An 11,309-nucleotide genomic window follows, 5' to 3' on the forward strand; every position below is an offset into this window, starting at 1 on the left:
AACTAGTGCAAGGCGCGCGCCATCGCGCGCATAGGGAGGCACATGAAAAATTTTGAACATAGAGAAAATATATTGAATATGTAGATTGTAGTATGAGTAATAAGGTACACAGATATATATTCAGAATGTGTATATTACACATTCAAGATGGTATATAGGCACATATATTATATGCGCTGGCAGATGCTTTATATACTTGGTAGTCTATATGTTACATTACATTACATTAGGTAGAACTGCCTAGCTGTTGATGGCTTGATGCTGCTCTGTTAGTATTTTGGTTAATCAGCGGCTACATTTTGCCTTTGTTGGTCCAGGAGCTGATGCAGTCTGCATATGTAAGCAAGATAATGCACATTTCAGCTAACTGATAGTTAATTTCTAGATTACAACTGATGAAGCACAAATGAAGCATAAAGTGTGTTTAACTATATACTGTTTGCACTGCAACACTGTCTTATCTCCCTACTCTTTTTGAGGCAGTACATCGAAGGTTGGAGCCTCCCGGTAACCATGAAAAATAGCACATTGGTGGGGGGATGAGAGAGATGGCAGGAGCCCTGCCTTTCAACTAATTAAGAAATAAAAGGGTGCTGAAAACACATATTACAGGTTGATTACAAATTTCAAAGGATCCACTAACAAATCCCCTAAGAAAACCATCCGGTGACCGAAATCATCCAGTGCAAAGTTGTCCTGCATGCTGATCTGAAACAGGCCGAAGGTTGTATAATCCCTAGTCTGACCCGTACTTCAGATAGCAATGAATTTATATATAATTGGCCAACCAATAAAAAAATTAAGCATTCACAATGAAGCCAAGCTGTTAAATTCTGTGGTTCCCAGTGCATTATCAACTTTCTCGAGTTCTATCACATAAACCTTTTTGGAAAGGGGGCTTTGTTTGGTGTGAGATTGAGATCGGGCTGTCCAAGTTGTCCTGGATCTAAACAAACAAATCCCCAAAAGAAGATTGTACGCAGCTTCAAGCTTAGCTATCCCAGACTCTTTTCTATCCGATGCTGTCTTGGTCAATTATGATCTTCTCTGCTTACTACATGCTCCTTGTACACACGAAGATCAATATGTGACAATGTAAATGCTATTTGCATATTTTGTAAGCAGATTATTCTTTTTTTTCTCGAGCAGGCAGGAATACTGCATATTATTATCTGCAGAAGTGAAAAAAAAGGGGGCAAGTACACCGGTTTGGAAAGTTATAGAAAAGCCAGTGCTAAAAGAAAATTGACTTTAGGCAGAACCTCCACTGAAACTCAACATCGAAGGGAAGTACAGTATTCTCAGAATGTGATATTACCATATTCTTGAAACATTAGAGAGAGAGAGAACACGTATTTAGGTGGTTTCGTTTGATGTTGCAATGGCTTATGAGATTCCAAGTTTTGTAAAGTAGCATTAGTGTTTTCTTTATATGAAGTGGAAATGTAAAACAATATCTATTTTTTTAAAAAAAGAACACAATTGGTGTAAAAATGGAATAGCTAAGAACTGATTAATCATTGGTTTTGATTATGTAAATGATACTCTGTGGAACATGCACAAGGACTTAGACTGCCCAATGAATTAGAAAACCACACCCCGTGTATAGAAATAGATATGAATTTGCATCGCCAGAAAAAAGAATGAGTAGAGCAACCTCTCATTCTTGAAAGGAAGACAAGATGTAAGACATGAAACATTCGTAATGACTATTAAGGATGGCTTTGAAAATGAGCCAAAATATTGATTGGAAGGTCACCAGTCAATTTTGTATTAGCACTTGTGAGATTTTAAGTAGAAACGGGTAGAATATTCATGTAATACATTCTCACAAGCACTCACCTTTCAGAGAAACTTTCCACAAACAGTTGTTTTTTGAAATTAGGATCCTGCAGGGTACAACAAGGAAACAATTCAGTGTTGTTTGCACATGTATGGCCTTTTTATTTCATTAGTCTCAAGTCATGGAAATACATGAACAAGGAGAAAGACCATTTTTGAGAAATTTAAATCATTAATCTATGCAGGAGATAACCTTTGTAAATTTTGATTGTATTGGCAGCATTTATTCAGTGGTTAAGGCAAAAGCACATATTATGGTGTGTTTTGTGCACGGACGCAACATTAGAAGATGAAATGATGTCCTTGGGGTCCTGCAAAAATAACATATGAATAATTAACATACAGGAAATTTAAAACACAACAAATGATACATGAATAGAAAATAATGGAAAGTGCATGGAAGCAGGCGCTGTCTATACTGGTTTAACATGTTTGCAGTTTTCATTTTTATAGCCTGAGAACTAAGGAATTGGAGTTGTTCATTGGTCTCAAGTCATACATGAACAAGGAGAAAGACCATTTTTGAAAAATTTAAATCATTAATCTATGCAAGAGATAGCCTTTGCAAATTTTGATTGTATTGGCAACATTTATCTAGTGGTTAAGGCAAAATCACATATTGCAGTGTGCATTTTGCGTGATGCAACATTAGAAGATTAAATGGTGTCCTTGGAATCTTGGATAAATAATATGTGACTATTATCATACATTGAATCTAAAACACAACGAATGATACATGAGTACGAAATAATGGAAAGTGCATGGAAGCAGGCGTCTATACTGGTTTAACATGTTTGCAGTTTTCATTTTTATAGGCTGAGAAGAATTAGAGTTGTGGTTGTGATGCTATTTTTCCATCGCAAAATCCGCCGCACACAAACTCAGCCATCCAACGGAAGATCGAATGGCCAGAGCAATTCAGGGCGACGTGGCAGTCTCTTCCATCCGAGAATCACTTGGAAAAACTGCATGATCCACAATTTGCATTGCTAAATAAGCAGTCGCTGCAGAGCTGCCTCTTTGCAGAAAAATTGGACTCAAAACTGCATAACTCAAACTTAGATAATTGTTCTAACCATTTGATGAGGCATGATGAACTTAAGTAATGATTAACAATTTATTACCTAACAAACAAAGTATTGCAGTTTTTAGGAATCCAACATATATAGCACAAAATTTTAGCAAAGTATCTGGCATGCTGAGGGAAAAAATATCCTGAATCCTCATTTTAGTAGTATGGTCTGCTCACTGGTAAGGAAGATAAACAGTGTCCCAATGTGTATTACTGGCTACAGAAAGAAGTTCATAAAGAAGTTCATAAGTAAAGGAGATATACCTTGTTCTGTGGTTGCCTAAGAGCAGGCTAACAATCAATATACATTAACAAATCACATCTGCAAAAAAAAATTTAAAAAGGGTAAATGAATATACAAAAGTAAAGGACATTTGGAACATAAAGGTGAGAATAATGCTTTGCTAGCTCCACGGACCTGTAGAGAAGGAACAAAGGGATATATATTTTCATTAGATGGGAACTAAAATATGGACATATATTATTGGCTAGGAATTCAGACACACGATGCATAAGAGACATCTTTCAGCGACAGAAAGACCATAGAAGAATTGTAGCAGGGTAAGAATAATATGAACGCCCATCCTTAGTCCGCCATGGGAAGGGAAGGAGCTAGAAGGGAGAGAGGCCATCACCTGGATCCTGTCGCTCCAGATTACTGCTACATGCCGGCGCCTGAGCTACGGCGCTGGCCTGCCTGCGCCGAGGATCCACACCGGAGGCGTCGCGCGCGCCTACGGCCGGGCTGCTAGGCCTCACCGTAGGGATTGTGGTGCCGGGGCTTCCGCGACCAGGGGCGCTAGTGCTGGGGCTGCCCTCGCCGGGGGGCGCCGCGCCGAGCAGCGCCCGTAGCGGGCTGCCGAGCCGCCGCTGCCGCCGAGGGCCGGTGCGTTAGCCGCCATCGACAGCCACTGCGCCAATATTGGCTGCGCCGCCACCTTCAATGGGGACGGCCGGAGACGCCGCCGTGGGAGGCGCATCCGTGGGAACTGCAGCGACGCAGGAACCCTAGGTTGCGGGTCGCCTCGGGAGGCAAAGCGTCGGGAACAGACAAGAAGAAGGGAAGAAGCGTGGAAGGAAAGTAGAAGCCGAAGCAGCCGTATATATTTGCTCGACCAGATTCAGACGCGAATCAGCAGAAGCTAGAAAAATCCACCAAGATCGACGAAGAGCTAGAAGAAGTAGATTTTAACCGAAGCGACTACAAGCATTGATGACCACACGATCAAAGATCTGACGGCTGAAAACATTCAGGGTGACGTGGCACCTGCTTCTGTCTCTGGAAGCCGCCGGATGGTTTAGGGGAGAATTCAAACTTTTGGGTGAGTTTATGGATACAACATCAAAATGCACTATCAAACACTAGTATAATACCCGTGCTAACGCCACGGTTTTTATTTTAGAGATACACATAATAAAAACAACCTAAAGATGTTTTTTACATAATTGTATTTGAGCATATATACAATTCGAGAAGCACTTTTGCATAAAAAGACATAATAAAATTATTTCTCACATTAACCATCTAAGTTATAATCCGTCAAAGTCCTTAAACATGACTTGGAAATCTCTAAGGAAGCTGTCAAAATATTCATTTGCGTGACACTTCAAAATGTACGCCAAGAATTTCGTCTGTAGATGGCTCTGATTTCTGTGTAGTCAGTCTTTGGCCACACCTCGGTCTGCATTAGCCTCATTTTCTATGATTGGTTTGCACAATGGTTGAGCACGGGATGGGATTAATCATCTAGGCTAATGGTGTAAATGTAAGCATCAAAGAGATTAAGTACTCGTGGGGTGATGATGTTTGCACTGTTTCAGCCAAAAGCATAAGAAGTGCTACTATTTTGGGATACAACCTTCTTCCACACTCGGTATTGATGTTGTTTCCTCTTCATCTCTTCTCCCTGTTCATTGGACATCTGAACTGAAGAATCCATTGTTGTATGTTTCTTTTCTCCCTCTTCCGCGAGGCCTCATCTAAAGTGGTTGTTTGGACATATATAGGAAATTGAAAAAAAAAACACCCCAAAAGTGTTGTGTATATATATACATATTGAAAGCATACCTGCGATGTTGGTGATATCACTTAGTGCAGTGTATATCTCTCAGCGTAGACATTTTGAAGTAGGATATTCAGCTGGGCATCAGCCAGGCCACAAGGGTTTTATGGCCTGCTGTGCGTTCGTCACTGTGTCGAGATTATGTTCAATTTTCTGGATTCTGCAACCGTTCTCCCAATATTTGGTTTGGCATTGAACTAATTTCACATTATTAAATTTATAATTTTCAGACTTGTAAAATTGGCATTTGCATCAAAATTAATGAGGAGCCATACGTTATTTGTGTACGCTATAAGTTGTGAAAGATTGCACTGATACAAATATATGTATCATATAGTGGGGCACTTTAGAATTTAAAAAATATATTCAGTCCTGTAAAAGATGTACCCAGCAACCTCAGCCGCCAACCTAGCTACTGAAATATTTATGGAATTGAAAGTATTTTAATGAATTCACCAACTTTGATGTGCAACATTTGAGGCGCACTAAGAGATTTTGCTATGCAAACAGATTTTTGTTGTGATATGCTTGTGGGTTCCTCTCTATTATGATCTTGCAAAATAGCCTACACTACAGCATGTAGGTTCAAATCGAAGAACTGTGTTAGAATTGTTTTGTGCTAACTGCATTTTGTCAATTCTACTTTAGGTTACAGAAAAGGGACTGAACTTTCCAGCTGTTCTATTTGTGCTCACCTTTTCTTTCTACAGAAACAAGGTCAAGCTATATAGTTCTGGTTGCCAGATGTAATGTCTTGCAAAAACTGAAGTACCAGTGGACTGACAATAATGAGTTGCATGTAGAACTTTTCTGTTCTATTACCTGCTCGATTGCTCTATTCATGCGAATTTGATGTCATGCCTATGTAAGAATCTATGTCAATTGTGCTCCTAAATCAATCCCGTGCTAACGCCACGGGTTTATTTTAAGGAAGCATGAAAATAATCAAGATGATAATTTTTTTCCATAGTGTAAGTTTTATGTAATTGTATATGATCATGTATGTAATCTAGAAAACACTCTTGCATAACAAGGCCCGTGTGTTGCAATGGGAGATAAAATTTTGATAACCGACAAAATGAACAATTATCCAGCACGGCAAGCAACATGCAAGCTTCAGAGTGTATTTGAGAAAAAATATCCATGATCTGAGAAATACAAAATCTGAGAAAATATATCCATGACCAGAGAAATACAAATTTCCATTTTTGAAATACTATTAAGACTCACGCTGGGAAGCGGTTTAACAATGGCAAGCAACATGCAAGCTTAGTGTATTTGAGAAAAAATATCCTTGACCTGAGAAATACAAAATCTGAGAGAATATATCCATGACCAGAGAAATACAAATTTCCGTTTTTGAAATACTATTAATACTCTCGCTGGGAAGCAGTTTAACAAATATTACAATCTATAAAGTCTCAACATCATCTATTTCAAGCCATATTAACGACCATATATAGTCAGAAAAGAAATTTTAGACACATAAATAAAAATATTTGTTTGACCAATTATGCACATCCGAACATAGGAAACATTCTCAAGCACCACATCCTAACATATGAAATTGTAGGCACATAAATAGAAATATTAATGTTGGTTGTAGGGGGATATTGTTATCGTCGTTTAATCAACTGAACGGTCTGTTTGTTACCTATTTTATAGGACCACTTGGCTCTGATGATGGAAACTCTTGGGAACATGCCTCGGAAGGTTCAGTCTCTCTCATTCTCCCTTTAGCCATCTGAATTCCCCTATGATTTTGTTTTATGCACTAAAATTCAGATCATGGGTTAGTTACTCTTGTCCCATCTTCTGAAAACTGAACTTTTGGTTTTGGTAAATTGAGCTGTATATAGAATTCTATATGACCTCAGTTCACAAATAAAAAGAATTCTGACATTTGCAACACATGAAAGCATACCCTGGCACCGGTACATATTGATCTAGAATGAAAAAAATTCGACATCTAATCCATAGAGAGCAGAGGCTGGGGCCTGCGATGGTCGACATACGCCTCGACGACCAGTAGTACCTGTGTCGTGGGCGTAGGATCGTGGCTGTGGCCTGTGAACTGTGATGGGTCGACGGCCAGTCGGCCAGCAATACCTGTGTCGTGGGTGTAGGAGTAGGATCGCGGTGTCGCCGAGGTGGTGTGGCCTGCGATCTGTGCGGCGCCGGCGATCACAGTAGCTGTGGGTAGGCAGCAGGGTTTGGCGTCTGGCCGTAGATCGAGCGTGGCAATGAAGAGTTGGCGGTGAGGATCACGACCAGCTCGCGACGGTCACGGCCGGATTGGTCTAGCGGATCTGAGAGGACAGAGGAGGCGGCCGGCCGGTGGGATCAACGGCAGTTTCGTCCTGACTCCTGCTCGCGTCGCGTCTAATCTCGTTTTTTTAATTCCTTGTTCGCACTTCGCAGGCTTCGAACCCGGCCTGCCGCGATGGTGAGCGCATGCGGTTGGCGCTTTTGAATTCTGCCGTGCGTGGGTGTATGTTTGAAGCCTCGCATCAAACTTCTTCTGTTGGCCATCGGATTTAGTTTCGATGTTATATTAGCCATTGATTTTAATGGAGATGAATTTCTGCGTACATTTTTTGGGTACACAATGGCTGGATGCTCTCAGTGGGGGATATTTTTCTGGGGAGACCTAGTATAATTTTGTTTGTTCCATTATAGTAGAGATGAATATCATTTTTTGAATAGCTATATTTTATTATTTCATGCTCCTACAATTCAAATTTACTTTTTCGAGAAAAAAACAAAGAAAATAATTTAATTGATAAAATATAGCAAAATGTTATAAAAAGCTCCTAAATTTGAATATGTGCTTGTATACAATATGCAAGGGTTACAGAAAAAATTTGGGTCCAAAACTAAAAAAAAATCTTTCTTCTTTGCCGAGGGCCATTTTTGGCCCTCGGCAAAGGGGCTCTTTGCCGAGAGCCTAACGGCGTGGCTCTCGGCAAAGGTGACGACAACGGATGTCGTTCCCGGCACGGCTCCTTTGCCGAGAGCCTGTCTTTGCCGAGCGCTAGCATCTCGGCAAAGCTGGCCTTTGCCGAGGGCCTGTCTTTGCCAAAAGCTTAGCCGTCGGTAAAGGCTCTTTGCTGAGGGTCCTTGTTGGCTGTCGGCAAAGGCAGTCTTTGCCGAGAGCTAGCTCTCGGCAAAGCTGGACCCTCGGCAAAGCTCTTGTTTCCTGTAGTGTGGCTCTCTCTTGATTTCTCTCCACATATCGCAGGCACACACCAATATACGTACAGTCATAACTTGTTCAAGGAATCAACAAGCAGCAACTCGAGTTTGTGCTGAAAACAATAATGAAGCTTCTTGTTGGGAGCAGCAAGAGGAGGGGAGGCCTTGCCAGGGCTCTCAAGGAGCACAAGGCGAGGCTCTACATCATCCGCCGATGCGTCGTGATGCTCCTCCACAGGGATGACTAGCTCCCACGACCCACGTGGTTGCCTTTTGATCATCCTTTTTGGTTTCGGCTATATCGGTTTTCCCCCATCATGGATTGGTGATAGATGCTGCCTCTTTTTGTGATAGATTTTCTAGTCTATTATATAATGTGTACACAGCATAGATATGTTGAAGTAGATAGATCATAGTTGTATTAGTAGAGGTCATTAGTGAACTGGACATGTTTTGCCTTGTATCTTCTCAGCAGAATGTCTAACACTAAAAAATTTCCAGCCCAATTGTCCTCCGGACATTTTCACTCCTACCTAATCGTTTCCACTTGAAGTCGTTTTCACTTGAGTTGAAAAAGAAGTTGTCCTGGTCACTCCAATCTCCAGCTAATGAGAAAATTGCACATATGGGACTCCAAACAACGCGCTTTGCAAATATAGGACTCCAATCGTTGTCTTCGTAAAAATAACCCTCCAAATATTGTCTTCTTGTTTTCCATGACATGTAGTGTATTTCATCTCTTTTTAATTCCTAATACATATATTTATCTCCTAATGTGACCCTTTTGCCCTTCTGTAAACTACGCAACTTTATTCCTGATCCTCGTGTCTCTCCCTCTCGACGCCGCCGTAACCCTCGACGCCGCGCGCCAATCCTCACGCCGTTGTTCGTGACGTCGCCCATGGATGGATGGCCGCCGCCCGATGTACATGATGGACGCGGCGCCCTCAGCCCTGGTCACGGCGACCTGAGCCCTGGCCGTGCATCATCTATGGCCGCGGCACCCTTAGCCCTAGCCATGCCGGCTTCTCCTAGCTTGCACTATAGGAAAACTGGGCTTTGCCGACTGCTAAAATACTTTGCCACCTGCCAAAGACATGGCAGTCGGCAAACATTCTCTTTGCCGACTCCTTCTAAAAGCAGTCGGCAAAGGATTCTTTGCCGACTGCCCAACTATCCTGGCAGGTGGCAAAGAAAAGCAGTCGGCAAAGACGTCCTTTGCCGACTGCCTGGCAGGTGGCAAAGAAATGCTGGTGGCAAAGGTGGCTGTCTGGCAGGTGGCAAAGGAAAGCTGGTGGCAAAGGTGGCGGGACACTAACGGCGCCCATCGCCGTCCCCTTTGCCACCTGCCAGGCCGTTAGGCAGTCGGCAAAGATAAAATTTTTTATTTTTGAAGTTTGAATTTAGATTTTGGACATTTGACATCATCACTTGCTCCAAACTTCCTCAAACTTTTTTCATAGCCTCCACATGCAATAAGAGTGAACCTTAAAAACTTTCGTGATTTTGTGACCCTTTTTGCTATATTTTGTTAATTAATTTCTTTAATTGTATTTTCCACCGCAGAATCTTACTTTGAACTGCAGGTGCATCAAATAATGAAACATAGTCATTCAAAAAATGATATTCATGTTGGAGAGTCTATTTTAAGGTTGTTTTCAGAAAATCACCCAAAATTTTAACGTCTTTATCCATGGAACATGACCATCCAGATGTGGTATAGGTGGTTTTTAATTATATAAAATTCAAACAAAGTCGGAAAATTACAAAACTTGACGAGGTGTCATGTTATCATATGTGAAGCCTATGACAAAAGTTTGAGAAAGTTTTAAGAAAGTTGCAACGTCGAATGTCCAAAACCCAAACACCTCTATATATGATCACATGTGAACACATGTGGATGTGTTTGGGTTTTATACATCTAACATCACAACTTGCTCCAAATTTTTTTAAATTTTTATCATAGGCTCCTCATGTGATAACATGACACCTCAACAAGTTTCATAATTTTCTGATTTCGTTTGAGTTTTATATAATTAAAAATCACTTCTACCACAAAATTTTGGGTCAGTTTTTAGATATGGTCTAAAAATATATTATTCAACATGAATATCATTTTTTGAATGGCTAAGTTTTACTATTTCATGCACCTATAGTTCAAAGTAGAATTATGTAGCGGAAAAATCAATTTAAAGAAAGTAATTAATGAAATATAACAAAAATAGTCAAAAAATCACAAACCTTTTTGAGGTTTAATGTTATCACATGTGGAATCTATAAAAAAATTTGAGAAAGTTTAGAGTAAGTTGCAGTATCAGATGAACAAAATCCAAACATTTCCAATATGATCACATATGATCATATGTTGAAGTGTTTGGGTTTTGTACATCTGACATCACAATTTGCTCCCAAATTTTTCAAATTTTTATCATAGGCTCCCCATGTGGTAACATGGCACCTCAACAAGTTTCGTAATTTTCTGATTTCGATTGAGTTTTATATAATTAAAAATCACTTGCACTGCACTTGGATAATCATGTTCTGTGGACAAGGACTTCAAAATTTTGGGTCAGTTTTTGGATATAGTCTAAAAATACATTATTCGACATGAATATCATTTTTCGAATGCCTAGGTTTCATTATTTCATGCACCTGTAGTTCAAAGTAGAATTATGTAGCGGAAAAATCAATTTAAAGAAATTAATTAATAAAATATAGCAAAAAGAGTCAAAAAATCACAAAACCTTTTTAGGTTTAATGTTATCACATGTGGAAGCTATAAAAAAAATTGAGAAAGTTTAGACTAAGTTGCAGTATCAGATGAACAAAAGCCACACATTTCAATTAAACAAAATAAATTAACGAAATATAGCCAAAAAGGTAAGAAAATCATGAAAATTTTCTAGGTGTCATTTTATCACATCTGGAGCCTATAATAAAAATTTTAAAAATTTTTGAGCAAGTTGAGGCTGCAAATAAATTAGATAAAAAAAAAATCTTCGTTGACTGCTCAGGCAGTCGGCAAAGAGTATTTGTGTATAATATATACCGCGCCTTTGCCGACTGCCTGCCCTCGGCAAAGGACTTAACCCTAAAAGTTATATACGGCAACCTTATTTTTTTATAAAAAACCCCAC

General features: G+C 40.0%; 1 long non-coding RNA gene across 5 annotated transcripts; it reads right to left on the reverse strand.

Moving 5' to 3' along the window:
• On the reverse strand, positions 51-3,985 carry LOC110433792. Of its 5 annotated transcripts, none has more exons than XR_002451111.1 (5): positions 3,550-3,985; positions 3,179-3,236; positions 2,624-2,807; positions 2,036-2,153; positions 51-1,889 (listed from the first exon to the last, which is right to left on the reverse strand). It is a non-coding gene; the product is annotated as an uncharacterized LOC110433792 (long non-coding RNA). The 5 variants fall into 5 exon arrangements; XR_002451110.1 differs by having other exon boundaries at positions 2,262-2,807; XR_002451113.1 differs by having other exon boundaries at positions 51-330; positions 437-1,889; positions 2,036-2,807.

The sequence above is a fragment of the Sorghum bicolor genome, chromosome 3, assembly GCF_000003195.3.
Source record: "Sorghum bicolor cultivar BTx623 chromosome 3, Sorghum_bicolor_NCBIv3, whole genome shotgun sequence".
NCBI classification, from domain to species: domain Eukaryota; kingdom Viridiplantae; phylum Streptophyta; class Magnoliopsida; order Poales; family Poaceae; genus Sorghum; species Sorghum bicolor.